The following is a 23,856-nucleotide window of genomic DNA, read 5'->3' on the forward strand; positions in this document are numbered from 1 at the left end:
TTTAGCAGAGTCTCAGGTTATAAGATAAACATACAAAAATCCTCTACATCAACAAAAAGAACATCGAAGAGGAAATCACCAAATTAATACCATTCACAGTAGCCCCCAAGAAGATAAAATACTTAGGAATAAATCTTACCAAAGATGTAAAAGACCTATACAAAGAAAACTACAAAGTACTACTACAAGAAACTAAAAAGGACCCACATAAGTGGAAAAACATACCTTGCTCATGGGTAGGAAGACTTAACATAGTAAAAATGTCTATTCTACCAAAAGCCATCTATACATACAATGCACTTCTGATCCAAATTCCAATGACATTTTTTAATGTGATGGAGAAGCAAATCACCAACTTCATATGGAAGGGAAAGAAGCCCCAGATAAGTAAAGCATTACTGAAAAAGAAGAACAAAGTGGAAGGCCTCACTCTACCTGATTTTAGAACCTATTATACAGCCACAGTAGTCAAAACAGCCTGGTACTGGTACAACAATAGGCACATAGACCCATGGAACAGAATTGAGAACCCAGATATAAATCCATCCACATATGAGCAGCTGATATTTGACAAAGGCCCAGTGTCAGTTAATTGGGGAAAAGATAGTCTTTTTAACAAATGGTGCTGGCATAACTGGTTATCCATTTGCAAAAAAATGAAACAGGACCCATACCTCACACCATGCACAAAAACTAACTCCAAGTGGATCAAAGACCTAAACATAAAGACTAAAACGATAAAGATCATGTAAGAAAAAATAGGGACAACCTTAGGAGCCCTAATGCAAGGCATAAACAGAATATAAAACATTACCAAAAATGACGAAGAGAAACCAGATTAAGTGGGAGCTCCTAAAAATCAAACACCTATGCTCATCTAAAGACTTCACCAAAAGAGTAAAAAGACCACCTACAGATTGGGAAAGAGTTTTCAGCTATGACATCTCTGACCAGCGCCTGATCTCTAAAATCTATATGATTCTGTTAAAACTCAACCACAAAAAGACAAACAACCTAATCAAAAAGTGGGCAAAGGATATGAATACTCACTTCACTAAAGAAGATATTCAGGCAGCTAACAGATACATGAGAAAATGCTCTCGATCATTAGCCATTAGAGAAATGCAAATTAAAACTACCGTGAGATTCTATCTCACTCCAACAAGGCTGGCATTAATCCAAAAAACACAAAATAATAAATGTTGGAGAGGCTGCAGAGAGATTGGAACTGTTAAACACTGCTGGTGGGAATGTAAAATGGTACAGCCACTTTGGAAATCTATCTGGCGTTTTCTTAAAAAGATAGAAATAGAACTACCATACAACGCAGAAATCCCATTTCTCAGAATATACCCTAGAGAAATAAGAGCTTTTACACGAACAGATATATGCACACCCATGTTTATTGCAGCTCTGTTTACAATAGCAAAAAGCTGGAAGCAACCAAGGTGTCCATCCACGGATGAATGGGTAAATAAATTGTGGTATATTCACACAATGGAATACTACGCATCAATAAAGAACAGTGACGAATCTGTGAAACATAACATGGAGGAACCCGGAAGGCATTATGCTGAGCGAAATTAGTCAGAGGCAAAAGGACAAATATTGTATAAGACCACTAGTATAAGATCTTGAGAAATAGTATAAACTGAGAAGAAGACATACTTTTGTGGTTACGGGGGGGGGAGGGAGGGAGGGAGAGGGTTTTTTACTGATTAATTAGCTGAAAAGAACTGCTTTAGGTGAAGGGAAGGACAATACTCAATACACGGAAGGTCAGCTCAACTGGACTGGACCAAAAGCAAAGAAGTTTCCGGGATAAACTGAATGCTTCAAAGGTCAGCGGAGCAAGGGCGGGGGTTTGGGAACTATGGCTTAAGGGGACTTCAAAGTCAATTAGCAAAATAATTCTATTATGAAAACATTCTGCATCCCACTTTGAAATGTGGCGTCTGGGGTCTTAAATGCTAACAAGTGGCCATCTAAGATGCATCAGTTGGTCTCAACTCACCTGGATCAAAGGAGAATGAAGAACACCAAGGTCACACAATAACTATGAGCCCAAGAGAGAGAAAGGGCCACATGAACCAGAGACTTACATCATCCTGAGAGACCAGAAGAACTAGATGGTGCCTGGCCACAATCGATGACTGCCCTGACAGGGAGCACAACAGAGAACCCCAGAGGGAGCAGGAGATGAGTGGGATGCAGACCCCAAATTCTCATAAAAAGACCAGACTTAATGGTCTGACTGAGACTAGAGGAATCCTGGCGGTCATGGTCCCCAAACCTTCTGTTGGCCCAGGACAGGAACCATTCCCGAAGACAACTCATCAGAAATGGAAGAGACTGGACAATGGGTTGGAGAGAGATGCTGATGAAGAGTGAGCTACTTGTATCAGGTGGACACTTGAGACTGTGTTGGCATCTCCTGTCTGGAGGGGAGATGGGAGGGTAGAGAGGGTTAGAAACTGGCAAAATCGTCACGAAAGGAGAGACTGGAAGGAGGAAGCGGGCTGACTCATTAGGGGGAGAGTAAGTGGGAGTATGGAGTAAGGTGTATATAGGCTTATATGTGACAGACTGACTTGATTTGTAAACTTTCACTTAAAGTACAATAAAAATTAAAAAAAAAAAAAAAGGATCACCCTAGCAGCCTTGGGGATTGAGACCAGAAGCAGATGGGCCAGTTAGGAGTCAGTTGAAGAGATGAAGAGAAGAAATTATAGTGAGAAGAGAGGGAAAGATTGGCATCTTTCAAGCTGTAAATAGAATCATTTAAACTTAGTGGCTAATTTGATGCTGAGGAGGAGACATCTAGATGACTTAGGTTCCTGGTGAACAAACAGAAGATGGGGGGAGGGTTGCTGACGGTACTTATTTTGGACATGTTATGTATCAAGCCCCCACTGACAGCCAAAGATGTTGTCTTGTGGATTGCTGAGCCAATGGGTCTTGGGCTGAGAAGTGAGGTTGAGGTGTAGATTGAGAGCCATCAGCTCATAGACTGGTTAAAACCAAATCAGCAGATAGGTTCACCCTGGAAACATCATGTTTCAAGAGAGGAGACCAAATAAGGTGGTTTTCTGCCTTCTCTTTCCTTTCCAAAAGGGAGTACGTGCTAGAAGTCTATCTATGAAATGTACTGTAGGACAGAAACTACCAGATTTTGAGATATATTTTAAAACCCATAGTAATAAGGAGCCCTGGTGGTGCAGTGGTTAAGAGCTTGGCTGCTAACCAAAAGGTCAACAGTTTGAATCCACCAGGTGCTCCTTGGAAACCCTATGAGGCAGTTCTACTCTGTCCTATAGGGTTGCTACCAAAGGAACAGAATAGAGAGCTCATAAAGGGTGGTTTATTTAGGGGGGAGACTGGCTTACTATTTAGAGAAAAGTAGAATGAGATCCTTGATTTATGTAATGATGGACTCCAGATCAGTGGCTTTGTAGAAAGAGTTGTGTTCAGAGGAAGAGTATTTTCCTCCCTAAGCAGACTGCTGACGCAGTGACATCATGGTCTATCTGTTCTTCTTTTTAGCCCCATACAGCTTTGCCATAGTAAGTGACCCAGAAATATTTGTTGACTCATTGGTAGTTTTAAGGAGGAACTGGATAATAAATCCTGTTGACTTTTCCTCCTATAACTATGTTTTCTTCCAAGTATAATTGTGAGGAGGTGATGGAGGTGTGGTACCCACCTTGGCTTGTGTGTCTCTTATGCGCACAGGAAAGCAAAGAGTGGATCAAAGGGATTTACTTCATATTGTGCCTCCTCTGTCACCATCACCATGTTCATGGCCTAAAGCTGCTGGTTTTTCTTCAGGAATGGAAAAAGCTGGTGTGAGTTAGGGAGAGCCTTCTGAGATGTGATATTTGAAGTCTGAAATATGTTAAATACTCGTGAGTACACAATAACATTTCACGTTACATTTATGTAACGTAAAACTTTTGTTCCCACTTCCCAAAAAACACAACTTGATGATTTGCTCATACCCATAGTCATTTTTGTTATCACAATTATTGCTAGTATTTCTGAACTATAACCTAGCCAGATTCTTAGATCTGTAGAGTTGAACCGTGCCGTAGTTTATAGTACATTAAGGGTCTCCTTCCACCATGCGGCTGTCGGTTTGTCAAACTGTGGTGGCTTGTGTGTTGCTGTGATGCTGGAAGCTTTGCCACTGGTATTTCAAATACCAGCAGGGTCACCCTTGGTGGACAGGTTTTAGTGGAGATTTCAGACTAAGTCAGGCTAGAAAGAAGGACCTGGAGGTCTACTTCTGAAAAAAGTTAGCCAGCCAATGAAAACCGTATGAAAGCAGCAGGACACTGTGTGATACAGTGTCAGAAGATGAGCCCTTCAGGTTGGATGGAACTCAAAATATGACTGGGGAAGAGTTGCTTCCTCAAAGTATAGTTGACATTAATGAATCAAGCTTTCAGGACCTTCATTTGCCAATGTGGCACAACTCAAAGTGAGAAGAAACAGCTGCAAACATCCATTAATAATCAGAATGTGGAATGTATGAAGTATTAACCTAGGAAAATTGGAAGTCGTCAAAAATGAAATGGATCTTATAAAGATTGATATCCTAGGCATTAAAAAACCAAAAACCAAACCCAGTGCCGTCGAGTCGATTCCAACTCATAGCGACCCTATAGGACAAGGTAAAACTGCCCCATAGAGTTTCCAAGGACCACCTGGCGGACTCCAACTGCCAACCCTTTGGTTAGCAGCTGTAACACTTAACCCCGCTACACCACCAGGCTTTCCCTAGGCATTAGTGAGCTGAAATCAGACAGTCATATGGTCTACTATGCTGGGAATGACAAATTGAAGAGGAATGGCATCGTGTTCATTGTCAAAAAGAACATTTTGAGATCTATCGTGAAGTACAACACTGTCGGTGATAGGATAATATCCGTACAACTACAAGGAGACCAGTTAATACAACTATTATTCAAATTCACACACTAAGCACTAATGCCAAAGATGAGGAAATGGAAGATTTTTACCAACGTCTCCAGTCTGAAATCGATCAAACATGCAGTCAGGGTGCATTGATAATTACTGGTGATTGGAATGCAAAAGTTGGAAATGAAAAAGAAGGACTTGTAGTTGGAAAATATGGCCTTGGAAAATATGGCCTTGGCAATAGAAACAATGCCAGAGATCGAATAATAGAATTTTGCGAGCCCAATAACTTCTGCATCAGAAATACCTTTTTCCAACAACATAAATGGCAACTGTACACATGGACCTCACTGGATGGAAAACACAGGAATCAAATGGACTACATCTGGATATGGAATGAGACTGTGGAAAAGTTCAGTATCATCAGAACAAGACCAGGAGCCAACTGCAGCACAGACCAATAATTGCCCATATGCAAGTTCAAGTTGATCCTAAAGAAAATTAAAACAAGTCTACAGGAGCCAAAGTATACCATTGAGTATATCCCGTCTGAATTTGGAGACCATCTCAAGAATAGATTTAACTCATTGAACACTAATGACTGAAGACCAGATGAGTTGTGGGAAAACATCAAGGACAGCAATACATGAAGAAAGCAAAAGGTCATTAAAAAGACAGGAAAGAAAGAGAAGACCAAAATGGATGTCGGAAGAGACTCTGAAACTTGCTCTTCAAAGTAAAGTAGCTAAAGCAAATGGAAAAAATGAAGTAAAAGAGCTGAACAGAAGGTTTCAAAGGGCAGCTTGAGAAGACAAAGTAAAATATTGAAATGTGTGCAAAGACCTGGAGTTAGATCCTTTCCTAACTTCTTGAGCTGAAACATTGAATGAAGAATCTGTGCTTAGTGGACCCATATCAGTAAACTCATAGGGCCCCTATGGCTCAAAACGGACTTGACGACACCTAACTACAAGAACAAGGGACTCCTTAAGTTAGCTATTCAGTTACATTAATTAAGTGGGTTGAATAGTATCTCAGAAACTCATGAAGTTCATATTTCCATTCTAGTAATTTCTGTGTGATAGTGAGTGTGATGGCTAAGATTTTGTGTCAACTTGGCTGGGCCATGATTCTCAGTGTTTTGGCAATCGTATAATTTTGTGATTGCTTCTCTGTTGAGATTTGATGTGTGGTCATCCCCATGATGGGATCTGCTATGAATAGCCAGTCAGTTGAAAGGGAGTTTCCTTGGACATGTGGCCTGCATCCGAATATAATTGGATGTTCTGGCTTCTGCCTGCTCTGGATCCTGCAGCTTCCTCCTGTTCGTCTGACCTCTGGTTCTTGGTACTTGAGCTACCAGCTTATCTGCTGTTCTTGGGATTCGTCGATCTTCACAGCCTGTGAGCTAGAGCTCTGCTCTCCAACCTGTCGATCTTTGGTTCATCAGCCCCTGTAGCTACATGAATCAGGAGAAGCCTTGCGGTCATGCCCGCTCTTCTTGGGATCCGTTGATCTCCACAGTCTGTGAGCAAGAGCCCTGCTTTCCGACCCACCAGTCTTGGGTTTGCCAGCCCTTGCGGTTATGTGAATCAGAAGAAACCTCTATCCTGATCCATGGAATTGGGATGTTCCTCTACAACCGTGTGAGCCATTTCCTTGACATCTATATATGTATTTATACAATTTACTGGTTTTGCTGCTCTACAGAACCCAGCCTAAGAAAGTAAGTTATGTAATTTCTGCTTCCTTGACTTTTCTGCTGTTAAATAAGAGAATAAAACTAATCTCCTTGAACAGTGATACTGTGAATGAGCAGGGCAGGTAAAAGTCACAATACCTGGTCCCTGGTGGGCTGGGGCAGGGAAGCAATAAGTTAACTGCCCCATCTGCCCCCTTGTTTCTGTGCAACTTCTTTTCAAGCTTCCCCTCTGCACAGGGGAGGGTGTCACAGAGAATATCCGGGCCCCATCTTCTGCTTCCTGACTGACAACTGGCAAATCTGATTGCTAGGGGCCGACATTCACTCAGCCAGGTTTGTTAATGGGGAGTTACTTGGTTCAGAAGCAAACCTAGACTGGACGCTTCTTGTTTTCACTTCTTGGGCTCAGGGGCTGCTGCCCAGTGTTTCTGCTCTTTACTCTCTGGGCTCCACTCAGGCATAGAACCATGCCCGTCCCTTAAATCTTGCTCGAGACAGTAAGCAATAGCTTTTTCCCCAGTGAGCTGGGACTTTTCACAAGTTTAAAGTATTGAATTTTCAGATACCTATGATGAATGCAATGAATGGGAAAGGAATAAAAATATAACCACTCAAGTCTAGCAACCAAACCCAGCTTGTCAACCTAAACACACACACAGTCAAATGTACCTTGGAGCTTTGTCTTTTCAAAAAATCTTTAAAAATTTTAGTGCCACCTGGCTGATTCCTTTCTCTATTGTATGATTAACCTGATAATATATTTTATTAATCTGATGTTTTGATTTTTGCTTTAACTATATCTGATCAGTACCTTGAAAATCTATGTTTTATCTATTGAAGGGGATTGAGTTGTTCTCTTAGTTTTTAGTACAAAACATAACAACTTGAAGATTCTGTTTGCTTTAGTTATTGGCCTCAGAGTAAATCCCAGGAGAGAGTACGCCACTGTGGTAGGTATCCTGTGGCCCCTGGGCATCCTGGGGGTAATTTTGCTATTTCTGTGAGCAAGAAAATACCTGTGGGCCACATGCACAGAGCAAAGGGAACTGTGTAATGTCATAGCACCCCCAGGAGGACATGTTCAGAGAAAGAAAACTGAGCTCAGAAGCAGAGGGCAGGAGGTAAAGCGGACATTGCTCTCCAGCATTTCCCAAGCTTAAGAGGTAAAATTTCCCATAGGCTTGTAAGCATCTAATTTTCCTTCTCTAAAATCAATGAGCTTGACTATATGAAGAAAAATGGGGCATCAGGATTGGAGGAAGACTCATTAACAACCTGTGTTAAGCAGATGACACAACTTGGCTTGCTGAAAGTGAAGTGGACTTGAAGCACTTACTGATAAAGATCCAAGACCGAAGCCTTTAGTATGGATTACACCTCAACATAAAGAAAACAAAAGTTCTCACAACTGGACCAATAAGCAGCATCGTGATAAACAGGGAAAAAATTGAAGTTGTCAAGAACTTCATTTTACTTGGATGTGCAGTCAACACCCTTGGAAGCAGCAGTCAGGAAATTAAAAGACACATTGCGTTGGGCAAATCTACTGCAAAGGACCTCTTTAAAGTGTTGAAAAGCAAAGATGTCACTTTGAAGACTAAAGTACACCTGACCCAAGCCATGGTATTTTCAGTTGCATCATATGCATATGGAAGCTAGACAATGAATAAGGAAGACCGGAGAAGAAGTGACACCTTTGAATTGTGGTATTGACAAAGAATATTGAATATACCACAAACTGCCAAAACGATGAACAAATCTGTCTTAGCAGAAGTACAACTAGAATACTTCTCAGAAGCAAGGATGGTGGGACTGTGTCTTACATACTTTTGACATGTCAGGGGGGATCAATACTGGAGAAGGACTTCATGCTTGGTAAAGTAGAGGGTCAGTGAAAAAGAGAAAGACCCTCAACAAGATGGATTGACACACTGGCTGCAAAAATGGGCTCAAGCATAGCAACGATTGTGAGCATGGTACAGGACTGGGCAGTGTTTCGTTCTGTGGCACATAGGGTAGCTGTGAGTCAGAACCAACTCAATGGCAGCTAACAACAACAACAAAATCAATGACATTGTTTTAAGCTTGTAATTGTATTTATTTTCTTCTCAGGGTAGTGCAGATTGAGCAGATTGAGTAGCGATCTTACTGTTGTCCCACCAACCAGACAGAGAGGTAGAAGCAAAGGAGGGCCAGAAGTTTCAAAAATAGTATACAGGTGTGGTTTTCCCTTTCCTTCCCTGCAAATCAAATTCACTGCAGCCATATTACCATTTTGGCCCTAGGGAGTAGGCAGGGAGATGATGTTGGGGAGCCCTTGCTTGACAGGAGGGAAGCCCTCAGGTTAGAGGTGTCAGTGGGAAAGGGAAGAGGGACAAAGGGAAGGGAAGCCAGAGGCCACACCTGAGTGTTCTGGCTCTCCACTCCAAGCCAGACTCCTTGGGGGTGGGGAGCTCCATTGATGGGAGAGATGGAAGCAATGAGGCCTGTGAAGGAGACCACTGTGCAGGACGACTCCAATCTCCATGAGCTGCTGCAGTGAGTAGAGGGGCAGCAAGGCATGGTTGGGCAGCAGGGAGTGCCTTCTAGTGTCCTTTACTCTCATACGGTGTGAAAGAAATCCGGAGTGTCCCCCTTGCCTTGTGAGAGGTGCAGAAGAGAGCCCTGCTGGGGTCCAGTGGGCTGGTCAGGGCCATGCGGAGGAAGAGGTAAGGTACACCTGCCCCTAAGGTTGTGGGGTCATGGCCTCGGCCTTAATTGCACTAAAGACCCCTCCAGGCTTCAGCTATGATCTCTCTGGCTCCCTGCATGAGGTTTGGAGAGGTCTGTTCTGCTTGTGGGAGTTGAGGTGAGGCTAGGTCAGCCAGTGAGGGCCTTGGGTTCCTGTCTTAGTTATTTAGTGCTGCTATAACAGAAATACCACAAGTGGATGGCTTTAACAAACAGTAATTTGTTCTCTCACAGTCTAGGAGGCTAGAAGTCCGAATTCAGGGTGCCAGCTTTAGGGAAAGGCTTTCTCTCTCTGCCGCTTTTATGGGAAGGTCCTGTCATCAATCTTCCCCTGGTCTAGGGGCTTCTCAGCGTAGAGACCCTGGGTCCAAAGGATGCACTGTATTCCAGGTGCTTCTTTCAGGGTGGCATGAGGTCCCCACCCCTCTCTGCTAGATTCCCTCTTTTATACCTCAAAAGAGATCAACTCAGCCTAACCCTATAGATTGAGTCCTGCCTCATTAACATAACTCCCTCTAATCCTGCCTCATTAACATTATAGAGGTTAGGACTTACAACACATAGGATAATCGTATCAGATCACAAAATGGTGGGCAACCACACAATACTGGGAATCATGGCCTAGCAAGTTGACACACATTTTGGGGGGACACAATTCAATCCGTGACAGCTCCTGAACAATCAAGAAACCATACCTCAGGCAGTCATCCACCCTCATGCCTTGACGCCAAGGTAGGACACTGAGCTAGACCAGCTCTCCAGCCACAGAGACCACTGAGGACCTGCAGAGATGTTGACACCAAGGCAGCAGTGAGTTACTGTTGCAGCTACTGCTGCTACTCGTTAGAATGCGGGTGCGTGAGGAAGTTCCGACTGGCCCATAAAAATAAAGACGCCATGTGTCTTTGCACATTTGTGTGGTAGTGTCTGGGTGTTTGACCATACATACAAAGAAAACTTCATTTATTGAAAGTTTACGGTCAGTGTCCTGTTGTAGTTATTCAAGTCAGAGGCCTGTGGCTGGTGCTGGTGTCCAGGCACAGATGGGTGTGAAGGGGAGGGCCTTGTTGCCTTTGTGCTTGTAACCTCTGTAGCCCCCACAGCCAGCCAGGGCCAGGGAGGGATGGGATGCTCCCACTTCTGGTCGTTCAGCCATGTTCCCACGCTTGGGGGCCAGGACTAAATGGCAGCTGGTACTCCAGTTGGGTATTTGGTTCTTTTATTGCCCATGGGATTTTGTTGCCCCGTCTGATGATATTTGTCATCCCAGTAGATGCATAAAATCTCCACCAAATATTCAGGTATCTGTAAGAGCTGGCGTTAAGTAGTGACAGAAAGAAGGTGACCTTGGCATTTGCTTTGCTCCACAGAAAAACAGCAGTCCTACCTCTGCGAAGAAAGCTGCCGTTTTCATTTGCTCTTCTTTAAAAACAGAAAAAGCCCTAGGGAGCCTCACAGGCCCTAACGGGGGGCAGCTTTGAGTTTCTAAGGGATGAGAGAGAAAGAAAGGGCACAAGAAAATGGAACAAGAGACCGCATGATCTTGGGCATAGTTTTCTTTGAAAATGAGTCAGAAAGCTTCCTGGTTCAGAGGACATTTTGAGTGTCAACATTTCTGTATCACATTGCAAACGAGGGTTCTTATTTTATTAAATGGATGTGAAACTGCTAAAATTGACTTCTGTTTTTGTCCTCTTTCTCAATTCTTTCAAGCTACCACACCTTGCTGGGAGAATTCAAGGTTTTTATGAGGCTGCAGCTCAATTATTTCCCCCTTTCTGGCCCGGAGTTGAAGGTGTTGGGGCAGCTTTTCACTAAAACAATGCCTCATTTGAGTATTGGATTTTGATGTTAGCTGCCATAGTTAGATTGTGTGAGGAGTGTGCCCTTGACCAGCTCCCTACATTTCTGCCCTTAAACACCAACACACTCGAAACCAAAAAAGGATAGTGTTTTGGAAGCTCTGTCTGTTTGCTTATTCAATTTGACCTTTGTAAGATATGTCCTGGCTGAGCACATTTCTTCTTAATGAGCTAGAGCAGTTGAGGTGTGTGTTTTCTGTTAAAAGGAATATTCAGTCACATTCTTCCCTGTAGAAGAGGGGATTGCTGTCATCCCCAGATAAGCTTACAGATAACCAGAGTGCATTGTCAGTTACAGTAGCCACCAGCTACATGTGGGTATTTAAATTTAAATTAATCAAAATTAAATTCTCTAAATTAAAATTAAAGACTTCTTTAAAGTGTTAAAAAGCAAAGGTATCACTTTAAGGATTAAGGTGCACCTGACCCAAGCCACAGTGTTTTCAGTCACTTCATATGCAAGGGAAAGCTGGACAAGGAATAAGGAAGACTGAAGAAGAATAGATGCCTCTGAATTACGGTGTTAGTGAAGAATATTGAATATACCATGGACTGCTAGAAAATGGAATAAATCTGTGTTGAAGAAAGTATAGCCAAAATGCTCATTAGAAGCAAGGATGGTGAGACTTCATCTCATATACTTTGGACATGTTATCAGGAGGGCCTAGTCCCTGGAGAAGGACATCATGCTTGGTAAAGTCAGCGGAAAAAGAGGAAGACCCTTAATGAGATGGATTGACACAGTGGCTGTAACAGTGGGCTCAAGCAAAACAACAATTATGAGAATGGCGTGGGACGGGGCAGTGTTTTGTTCTGTTGTATATAGGGTTGCTGTGAGTTGGAACCAACTCCGTGGCACCTAACAACAACAACAACAAAATTCAGTTCCTCAGTTGCAGTAGCCACATTTCAGGTGGTCAGTAACCAAAACCAAACACCAAACCCAGTGCCGTTGAGTCGATTCCAACTCAAAAGGTGGTCATTAGTCACATGTAATTAGTGGCTACTAAATTAGATATTGCTGATGTAGAACAATTCTGTCATTGCAGAAAGTTCTGTTGGACAGCATTAATTTGGAGGGATCAGGTTACAATTTTGAGATCACCTGAACCACCGTGAACTCTGTAAGACTGATGTGGTTAAATGATACAGACATATATGAGAAGTCGATGAGGGAAGACGTATGATGAAAAGTCCAATTCTAAATTTTTGTGGTCAGAGTTCCTTCTACTTTCAGATAACTTTTTTTTTTCCTGCATGTTTTCTTGCATTACACCAAGATGTCTTTTCTTAATTAGGAAATTTAATCACTCATCCTATATTCTCATCAGTCAAGACTATCAACACTTGAGCAAAGGAAGAGATTCTCTCTTTTGACAATTAGGTGGAGGGCTACTGGACCCTACAGGAATGTTAGAAGGTCAGAATGAAAACTTCATTGATGACATTGACTTCGTAACAATGCTCATATTTATGCATAGAACCACCTTGTTTTTCTAGGTGAAAGAATTTAGATGAGATTCCCAGCTGTGACCTAAAATAAATACATAAGTAAACGCTCTCTTGACAGTCACCTGGAGAGAGGTTCTGTGGAGTGTGTATGTCCAAAGTCAGCACTTAGGTCTTGTAGTTGCTCGGTCACCATGAAGCCAGACGTTGGTCATCTAGAAGGCAGCATCTTTGACACACTCTTTTTAATAAACAAGCTGTTGAGGGATTCCTCACTTCTGGTCCTGAGCTGCCTCACTGATGAAGTTCACCACTGCCCCTAACGTTTGAAGGCACTAGAAGAGAACCACCCCAACAGCTGGAGGAAGGCTCTGGTCCCTCTACTTCCTCTATAATGCTATGAAATTGTGATGCTCATTGATCAGGCACTTCTTCCCACTGTCTGCCTGGTGTCCCAGCCTACAGATCATGTCTGCCCTCAAATGGTTCACCTGGCCCAAAGGGACATCACAAGAATGCATTGAGATAGACAGATTGGTTTTCTAAAGACCAATGTGGGAGCTAAAATTTCAGGATTTCACTTTATTGATACACCAAGTGGAGAAGGAGTATTAATACGCCCAGGTTCTGAAGTTTGGGTTAACTTCTTGAATAAAATATAGGTGCAGATGGGTTGCTTTTTTGTTTTGGACTTAAAAATGGAAGTAACATGGTTTCTAGGAATTACACTGTGTGTTTCCCATTCCCTAATGGTCCCTGGTGGTCTTTTAGATATCTCTTAGAAAGTAGTACAGGACTGTAACAGTGGGTTAGGCCTCAGGGGAGTTTGCAATCCTTGTATGGTTCTGGATGGAACTTTTCATGGACTCCCTGTGCTTCCAAGTAGCCTTACTTGTGTGGGTCTGGAGGCCTTGATACCAAGCTGGAGCATAGAAATGGGAGGCTGTTAATTCCATCTAGGCGCCTCCTCATCATCTCAGGAACCATGTTTACAGAAATGATGTCACCATGGGCACACCTACTGCTAGCAGAATCTTTTTGCTTTTGCTGAAATCCATCTGATTAGAAGTTAGATCTGAGGGAATGAAAACCATTCTGTTAAGCTTTGATGTTTAGTTAAACTCTTAGGTAACAGATTCCTAGAAGCACCACAAATCTTGGTAAGATCAGCTGGCTTTTGTTGTAGCCTCAGAATTGCGGAGGGAAACCTGAGACACTGGGACATTTAATGTCCAAGAACCAACCGTTTTGATATATTAATACGCCAAGAATAAGCATTTAGTTTATTCTTTGTGCTTGTGCTTTCTTTGGGCTCCTGACCCCTTTGTCTCACTCATTTTCAAAAGAATGAGACTTTCATATCTTTTGTCAGGGAGTTTTTCATTTCATCTAAGTTGTCAGATTTGTAGGCAAAAAGTTGTTCCTGATACGTCTTTATTAATGTCTGTAAGATCTGTTGTGAGGTTGCCTCTTTCATTCTTCATACTGGTAATTTGTGCCTTCTCTTCTTTTTTTCTTGGTTAGTCTGGCTAGAGATTTATCAATTTTATTCATCTTTTATTTTCTGTGTTTAATTTCATTCGTTCCTGTCCTTTACCTTTATTATTTCCTTCTCGTTTCTGTTGTTTATCTTATTTCCTTCTTTCGGCTTACTGTGGGTTTAATTCTCTCTGACTGGTTTTCTAAGGTGGAAACTCAGATTATTGATTTGACAGCTTCTTTTTTTAATACATAATTTGATGCTATTATTTTCCCTCTAAACACTGCTTTAACTGAGTGTCAGAAATTTTGATGTTGTATTTTAGTTTTCATTCACTTCAAAATATTTTCAAATTTGCCTTGTGACATTAATGCATGAGGCATCAGAGAAAGCACATGTAAGTGTGTTGCTTAATTTCCCGATAATTAGTTTGGTGTCTTTTTGACTCTCAGAATGAAGTCCTGAGAAATTGGAGACTCTTTGACAAGAAGATAAGGGACTTACGCATGAGAACATGCAGATTTTTCTCAGTGAAGTGAAATGTTGTCACGTTACTGTCATTGTATGAACTTGAAAGAATGTGGTCAGCTATTTTGCTATGCTTTGTTTGCTATTTTTTTTCTCAATAGGATGTAAAGACACAAATATTGGGACTCTGAGTAATGTGTCTTATCTTTATTCTTTTTAGTGCATTATCATTGGGCAGAAATGGATCCTGAAAAATTCATAAAAGATGTACAGCACCTATACTGCTTTAAGGATTTGGAACTGAAATATGAAGAGGAAGACAGAAATAAGAAATTGGGAGCCTGAGTAGCCCTGCAAAAAAAGCAACCAAAGGAATGTTAGCGTTTTCTGTTGTTGCCATGGTCCAATAGAGGCAGTGGGTCCTGCGGGCCTGGAGGCGTACACCCATCGCATTCCTTGCAGCTTTAGAAATGCACATGGCAGCAGGGCACACACACGCCTCCTGCACAGAAAGGCTTTTTGGCTTCCTACAATGCCTTGGCTTGCTTTGGAGCAGGCTGGTCCAACATCATTTGTCACCGAGTCCTCCTTTCATGCCGTGGTGTATTTCCACATGTCTGTGGTGGATTTCTGACACGCTCATGCTGTCCATGTTCTTTGCAGCACTGGTTCATAAGCCAGAGCCAGTGTGAAAGTGTAAAGGAAAAAAATCATCAATGATAATGTATTGTGTGAGACCTCTGGATCTTGTGTGTTTTCTCTTTTTTTCTAAAAAGAAATAGTAATAAAATCCCAAACCTCAGCAAACTACCTATTATTTAACAAATTCTGCTGTGTTTCTGCTTAATGATGTTATCTGTAGAACACGTGTTTGACCTCTGTCCGTATATATCTACACTTCTTTTCAAATAACCCTCTTGCAAGACTGAGTGGCCTGCGCAGGTCGCGATTCCACGGTGAGAGCTGACCTATTGTAATTTACAGTTGATGACATTTTACTTGGAGATGAGATGGCAGGAAACTGGAGAGTAAATGGGAAGGAAGTCCAGTTTCAGAATGGCCAGATGATTGAGACCAGGTGTGGCTGGTACATCTGGTTTATCCACCTTTAGGGAAGTTGGAGAAAGGTTAAACCTGTATCAGTTCCCTTTATCTAAGAGCTTTGTGGTTGACCATGTATACAAGCCAATATCCCCCCAGATGTGTAAAGAAAGAGCCAAATCCTGCCAAAGTAGTTTCTCAGGTAAATTTTAATCTACTAGGTGGCATAGTGGTTAAGTGCTACAGCTGCTAACCAAAAGGCCTGCCCCTTGGAAACCCTGTGGGGCAGTTCTACGCTGTCTAATAGGGTCACTATGAGTTGCAATCAACGGCAGTGGGTTTGGTTTTGGTTTTAGTGGCACATCTAAGGAGCCTGGGTGGCACAGGCGGTTTGAGATCGGCTGCTAACCTAAAGGTTAGCAGTTCAAACCCACCCAGAGGCTCCGTGGAAGAAAAGCCTGGCAAACTGCTTCCGTTAATTTTACAGCCAAGAAAACCCTACGGAGCAGTTTACTCTGTAACACGTGGGGTCGCTGTGAGTCAGGGCTGAGGCCACAGCAGCTAACGATAACAGCGGCACATTTGTAGTGGCTATTTTTGATAGTATATAATGTTATTATGTAATGCTTATGTAAATAGAGTCTTCCCCTCTTGACTTTATTGCTTAACGACAGAAGAGAAATCCTTCCTTGGCGTTTTTGTAATGCTAAACCTCTGTTCGTCTGTGACCTTTATAATAACTTCTGAGCCCTTCTAGTCTGACCCAGTTGTCGACTTCAAATGAAAACATGGTTAGAAGTTGTGGGGAAAAAAAAGGCTGAGATCACATCTCCAGTGTGCATGCAAATACCTGGAGTGTGGAGCTGGAGAGGGCTTTGTTGGACTGCTTTATTCTGAATCAGTACAGACTGTCCAGCATAACCCATGATAGTTTACCTTCTAGATGTGCCATCGTTACATCCCAGAATGCAGATCCCTGCTCAGCCCTCCCAGCGCTGTGGGCAGTGGGGCCAAGAAGCTCTCCTCTTTGAGCTATCTGTGTGGTATTTTGCAGAGTGAACTCACACTTACTTCATAGTTACCTGAATCTACATTTTGTAACCTTAGCTGTGGGGCTGCGGGCTGCTGAACAGAGTTTCATGCATTCCCTGCCATCACATTTTATCACCACCAGTTAATGTTTGATGAGCAGCTGTTGCCTGTCCTTGTAATGGGTAATGAGGACCCACAGAGAGAAGAGCTAATGTGCCTGATGTGTGGGCAGCGGTGAAATGATAACACCCTCGTCACCCACAGCCCAGTGCCTGGATGCCACTTTAAAAAGACATTGATAAATGGGAGCGTCAGCAGAGTCCTGTGGTCAAGTTGTTGAAGGGCCTGGAGGCCATAGAGGAAGGAAAGCTGAAGGATCTGTGGCTATTTAGACTGCAAGACAGACAAACCACTTTTGTGAATATTTGAAAGGTATGGAAATGATGCTGGGTCAGGGATAAAAATAGGAACAATGTGTATCAGTTGTAATAAAAAGTGCTGGCTTGATATGAAGTAAAGTTTTCTAACAACACTATTTGAAAATGGATGGCAGTGTTGGGATATACTGGTCACCAGAAGTGTTTGAGCAGAAGTACTGAGCCTACTTATGTGGGGGGAGAGATTTTATTTAATTAATTAACTAATGAGTTAATTTAAAAATCACCCTTTTTCCTCACCGTAGGTAAGGAACTTGGTTAAATGTCAAAAAATGCATGCAATCTTTGTAGCACTGGATCGGAGGAAGCTTTTCCATCATCCTGGAGGTCATTTCCAGTCCTAGGAACAGAAAAGAAAACAGTGTACACACTGAAGACTGGCTTGAGAGATCAACAGATCTAACCATAGGCAAGGTTAAAAAAAAAAAAAGCTCAAGAAGGACCCTGTGGTAGCCACAGCTGCATCAAAAAGGTGGTTAATTCCCACCCCTTCTCCCCATCCTGCCCTGCTCACCGTCCTTCTGAAGGTCATTTCTGACTGTTACCGTGGGACTAATGGCTAAAATTAGATTTTGGGTTCAGCTCTACTTGCAGAGTATAAAATGACCAGTCTTTACATCCCTTCTAACATCGCCAGCTCCTGCTTTCTGCTGATTTCTAAAGTTGCTGTTTACTGTCCCTTAAGCCATCAGTTATAATGAGCATGGGTGAGGAGGACCGGACCATGTATGGCTTTTCTGAGAACCCCGGCAGCTCACGTGCCCAGTACTTTAAACAGAGTGTCGTGCCGATAAACTGGTACAAGGACCCGTTTAATCTTGCCTCCGTGGTTTACTTTATAGGAGACTGAACTCTTGTGGTTGCACAAAACAGAGACCAAATAAAGGCATCTTCTGGGGCCGGTCGCCCCGCAGCCCACCACCAGCTGGTGGGCCTGGAGAAAGCCTTGTTCTCCACCAAGCTGTGTCCTCGCTCATAGATGAGTGCCGACTGATGCATGGAAAACTTGGCTTTTTGTCGATTCAATTGTACTTCCACAGATGCCGCCTTTCGCCTGGCATGGTGTCATTCTAGTAACTAGCCAGTGAGGTGATCCATTGTCAAACTGATTTGTTAGATTTTCTGTCCTTTTTCAGACGAGCACTTTCAGAAGTGTTGTCAACTTGTGATACATTGTTTATTTGGGCCTTTGAAAAATAGTTAAAGAACCTCATTTCAGAAGACATGGAAGAATGTCAAAAGTAGGACACCCTGTCAATAATCTTAGAAAGGCAGATGGGCACTGCTGTTTGGAGGGAGGTCCGCCTTCCACAGACGCTGCTGTTTTCATTTTTCTCCTGGAGTATGAACGCCTGTGTCTTACATTTTTAGAGGTACTGGAAAACAAAACCTTCAAGTTCCAATAGGAAAGCATCTCTTAGTGATGACATTTTGCATTTGTTTTGTTAAATTGATTTTTTGCGAAAGCCAGAATCTGTGTAAGACAGAAACCTGTCAGAAGAAGGAAAACGCAAATATTTTCCACTAAAACAAGCGATAGAAAAGCGGTAAGACCACACCCTGTCAAAGACAGAAAACTTGTGAGACCCAGAGACACAAGACCATACTGTTGAGTTTTGGCTCTCACAGGTTGCACTGTACATTTCACACTTAAACCAAAAACCAAACCCGTTGCCATCAAGTCTATTCTGACTCACAGTGACCCTATAGGACAGAGTAGAACTGCCCCATCAAGTTTCCAAGGAGTAGCTGGTGGATTCAAACTGCCGACTTTTTGATTAGCCGCCGTAGCACTTCACCACTATGCCACCCACCGGGGTTTCCTTCACAAATACAACTTTCCTTGGTTTTGGATCTTCCCTGAGGGATTGGTAAGTTAGAGGCACAGTCCTCAAGCAGGAGCTGTATTGGTGATGGGTCTGTTGAAGAAGCATCAACTGACGGCCCCCTTCCCCACCTGCCGCAGGGATGGGCTTGGACCAACTGGGGAGGGTCAGACAAGAGGTGCAGCAGTCTAAAGGTGTGAGAGGAGGTGTGGGTCTGAGACCTGCCCCAGGTGGGTGGGCTGGATGTGGGGAGAGGGGAGTGGAGGGGCATGGAAAGAAACCAGCCCAAGAGGTACACAGGTGCACAGAGACGACCACAGGAGGCCTGGTAAGTCATGTTCAGGAGTCCTGTCTCCCTGCTTCTCCAGCTGACTTGTTTCGGTCCCCAGTTCTCATATAGTGTGGCTGAGAGTGACGCTGAGAACAATGGGACTCTGCAGATTTGGCGTGGCCTGTGCTGAGGCCCCGTGATTGGACTGTGGTGTCTCTTGGTGGCCAAGGGGTTGTACGGACTCGGGCTGACTCCTGTTTGCTTGCTGGGTGACCTTGGGACAGTTTATTGATTTAGCTTTCAGGGCTTTCTTTCCTCATCTCTAAAAGGGAGGCAGTAGTAGCCACGTGGAGAGGGTTGTAAGGGCCCAGCGGGAGGGCTCGCCACAGCACTTACGCAGCACCTGGCCCGTGGTGAATGGAAGTGCATGTGGGCGCTGTGACTGTGTTAGTGCAGCTCGGTGTGATGTCAGCTGCCTTCTCTTAGCAGCTGCATCACACTGTGCTTTCACACGGAGGTTGCAGGTGACTAAACCCCCAGGCTTATTCCATATAAGCCATTGCAGCCAGTGAAGAGCCCAAATGAAGAACTTCATCATATATTGTCTCAGCCCATGGTTCTGGTCTATTGAAATATTTCAGATGTCAGGTTGGCTATTCCCCCCAGCATGTGTCATCTTCAGGCGTGTTTATCTTTACACCACCCCCCCCCAACAAAAACCAAACCTGTTGCTGCCGAGTTGATTCTGACTCATAGTGATCATTTAGGACAGAGTAAAACTGCCCACAGGGCTTCCAAGGAGTGGATTTGAACTGTCGACCTTTTGGTTAGCAGCCTGACATTTCACCACTGTGCCACTAGGGCTCCATCTTTACCCAAGTCTTGGCTAAAGATGATACGCAGGGTAGAGGTGGGCTCTCCATTAGAAATCTTTCAGATCGGCAGATATATTCTCATTCACCTCACATTCCTCCTTCCCACATTGCCTGTTCTTGCTGAAATCAGGCTACACTGTTTTCACAGTATTTTGGTAATTAATTCAGTGATCCAGTTAGAAAAAATAATAGTGTAGCACATAGCATTATTTGTGAACTCGTATTGGCTTCCAGTGATCAGTGCTGCCTTCCCCACGGGCGCACAACCATCTGTTAGATCATCTATTCTAGGGAGCCACGTCAAACTGGCCTGTCTGTAGTGTCTGGAATCCGTCTTTTCGAAATTGGGACTTTTGAAGTGTTTGGTATCTGCTCCCTCTCTTCTTTGTGGAATGTTTTTCAGTTACCAGTTATCGGCGACCCTGGTTCTGTACCGTAACTTCATCAACTCTTGTAATCTCCACAACCATTTATTACTCCTGTCTTACAGCTGAGGAAACTGAGACTTAGGTGCAGTAACCTCAAGAACTATGAGGAGTAGGAGACTTCACCCTGTTTACCAGTAACCACTCAGCCTGCCACAGTGTCACGGGTGCTGGCAGGAGACAGGAGAGGCCTAATGCCATCAGCTCCTTCCTGCAACCAGCTCCTTTTTACTTACTCATGATCTTGCTCTCATTCTCTTTCTAATCCCCTTTTTCTTGCCCCTGTTTCTGTCCATCTGGGCCGGATTCCTCTCTGTGTGGATCTTCCCTGCTGTTGCCTGAGAGGCCAGCTGTGGACTTGTTGTTTGGCCTCTTGTTGGTCCAGCCAGTAGGAGGTGCCAGCAAGTGATGCCAGGTATTTCCTTCCAGCTCCTCCCTGTGCCCTGAGGACAGTGGAGGCTCCTTTCTTAGGCTCCCTCAGGCTGGGCCAGTGGCCCTTCGCTGCTGCGTCCCACTCTCACTGGCTGCCCTTGGCCCACCCCAGCACTAACCCCCTGAGCCTCCTCATCCCACCTGCTCCTGGAGACCGGCTATGCACCACTGTCCAGCAGTCCTTCATGGCCTGGCGGCTGTGCCTACCTACAAGGCCCAGTGTTTTCCTTCCTGTGTAAGATGGAAGTCCTTTCATTACTCTTTGAGTTCCCAGGTGGCACTAATGGTTAAGTGCTGAACTACTGACCAAAAGGTGGGGGGTTTGCCTTCGAAGTAAGGCCTGGCCGTGTGCTTTTGAAACCCTGTGGTGCAGATCCACTCTGCGCACATGGGGTCACCGTGAGTGGGAATCGACTCCCCAGCAACTGTGACAACTCTTTGCCGTTGCTCAGTGTGACGGAAGTCATGGGGACTGTTGCCAGCCTCTTTCCTGCTATTTTTGTTTGTTTATTTCTGGAAAATCACAGGGCGGGGGGTTCTCCTGTATGATCCTTTGTTCTGTGTCACCTGCCTTGCTCTCTGTTGCCAGTTGAATCTGTTTTCTCTAAATTCCCTGTCAAGGCCCTGCACCTCCTGCTCACAGGGGGCCCTGTCGAGGAACCATTTCCCAGCACTGCCGGCTGACACAGGTCTTGGCCTGCCTTCTCTTCCAAAGCTCACCATACACTGAAGGAAGAAATTGAAAGGCCCTCTGTCAGGCTATGTCTTTTGGTTTCCACCCAGAACTTCAGAACCTCTAGAACTGCACTGACAAATACAGAAGCCACATGTGACCAAATTGATTAAAACCCAGGTCCCAGTTCCCACGTTTCAAGTGCTCAACAACTGCATGTAACTAGCAGCTACCATGTTAGTGCAGATACAGAACACTGCTATCAGAGGAAGACCCTCAACGAGATGGGCTGACACAGTGGCTGCAGCAATAGGCCCAAAGATAGCAATGATTGTGAGAATGGTGCAGGACCTGGCAATGTTTTGTTCTGCTGTATGTAGGGTTGCTCTGAGTTGGAATTGACTCGTCGGCACCTAACAGCAACAACCATCATCCCAGAAACTTCCAAGGACAGCTGTCTTAGTTATTTAGTGCTGCTATAACAGAAATACCATAAGTGGATGGCTTTAACAAAGATAAATTTATTCTCTCACAGTCTAGGAGGCTAGCAGTCCGAGTTCAGGGTGCCAGCTCCAGGGGAAAGCTTTCTCTCTCTGTCAACTCTGGAGGAAGGCCCTTGTCATCAATCTTCTCCTGGTCTTGGAGCTTCCTTGTGCAGGGACCCCGGGTCCAAAGGATGTGTTGTGCTCCTTGTGCTGCTTTCTTGGTGGTACAAGGTCCCCGTGTCTCTCTGCTCACGGCTCTCTTTTTATCTGAAAAAAGATTGACTTAAAATACAACCTAATCTTATAGGTTAAGTCCCACCTCATTAACATAACTGCTGCTAATCCCACCTCGTTAACATCATAGAGATAGGATTTACAACACAGGAAAATCACATCAGATGACAATGTGGACAATCACACAATACTGGAAATCATGGCCTAGCCAAGTAGGTACATTTTTGGGGAGGAACACGCTTCAATCCATGAGAACAGCACTGCCAGGTTTCCTGTGACTATAGAACCTCCATCTCACATGAACAGGCAGAGCAAGTGAGGCTGGTGGGCCAGGGTCTGCTCTCCTAGGAAGACCAAAACAAGAAGAAGAACTGATCGTCATGGAGTGGGCCCTGACACATAGTGCTCCCATATGTGTCAGAGTAGACCCGTGCTCCATAGGATTTTCTTTTGCCCTAAATTTTCTTTATTTCGTTGTTGAGAATATACACAGCAAAACATACAATTCAACAATTTTTACATGTACAGTTTAGTGACATTGATTACATTCTTCGAGTTGTGTAACTATTCTCACCGTCCTTTTCTGAGTTGTTCCTGCCTCATTAACATAAATTCACTGGCCCCTAAGGTTCCTATCTAATCTTTCAAGTTGCTGGTGTCAATTTGATCCCATATAAATAGTTCTTAAAAGAACGTAATATCAAGCGAGACTTTTTTTTTTTACTAGTTAAGCTAAACTATTGTTTAGTTGTAAGGTAATTTAAGGGGGTATTTTTGGTTTAAGGTTTAAAGATTATCCCAGGGCAATAGTTTCAGGGGTTCATCCACCCTGTATGCTCCAGAAAATCTAGAGTCCATGAGAATTAGAAATTCTGTTCCACATCTTCCCCCTTTTGGTCAGGATTCTTCTATGGAACCTTTGATCAAAACGTTCAGTAGTGGTAGCTTGGCACTATCCAGTTCTGGTCTCATGGACTAGGAGCAGTTGTTCATGAAGGCAATTGGCCACACATTCCATATCTTCCTCCTTTTCCTGACTCTCCTTTTTCCTCTCTTGCTTTAGGAGAATAGAGACCAATTTTTGGGCCTTGGATGTCTGCTTGCAAGGTTTTAAGACTCCAGGCACTGCACAGCGTACACAGAGATAGAACAGAAGCACTAAACATGTTATTAGGCCAATTAGCTAGGCTGTCCTATGAAACTATGACCCTAAACCTCCAAACCAAGGAACTAAACCCTATGAGATGTGTGGTTGTATATAAGCAGCCTCAGTAGCTGTTTTTTTTTTTTTTTTGTAATTGTATCTATCACAATTTTTGTCAATTCAATTTTTTACAGGTGTATAACTTATTGACAACAATTGCAATAATTAGCTGTGCATCCCTACCCTTAATCAATGCAATTTTTCCATCATCGTTACCCCCTCCTGCACCGGTGACCGCTAATAAACTTTGTTCTCTATACATTTGCCTTTTCTTGTCTTTTTATATAAGTAAGGCCATAGGAGGTTTGTT

The 23,856-nt window shown here is 43.6% G+C and overlaps 1 protein-coding gene across 2 annotated transcripts in view; it reads left to right on the forward strand.

Annotated features, from left to right (window-relative positions):
* The window catches only part of DTD1 (D-aminoacyl-tRNA deacylase 1), a 226,215-nt gene extending 207,266 nt beyond the window's left edge, over positions 1–18,949 (forward strand). The window contains exon 6 of one of the 2 annotated variants that reach the window (XM_049870019.1): positions 14,832–18,949. The gene's annotated coding sequence lies outside the window, so the exon portion shown is untranslated. The remainder of the gene's footprint in view (positions 1–14,831) is intronic. The other variant, XM_049870017.1, reaches the window with a different exon arrangement.
* Positions 18,950–23,856: the final 4,907 nt, after the last annotated feature.

The sequence above is a fragment of the Elephas maximus genome, chromosome 25 (genome assembly GCF_024166365.1).
Source record: "Elephas maximus indicus isolate mEleMax1 chromosome 25, mEleMax1 primary haplotype, whole genome shotgun sequence".
In the NCBI taxonomy this organism is placed as follows: domain Eukaryota; kingdom Metazoa; phylum Chordata; class Mammalia; order Proboscidea; family Elephantidae; genus Elephas; species Elephas maximus.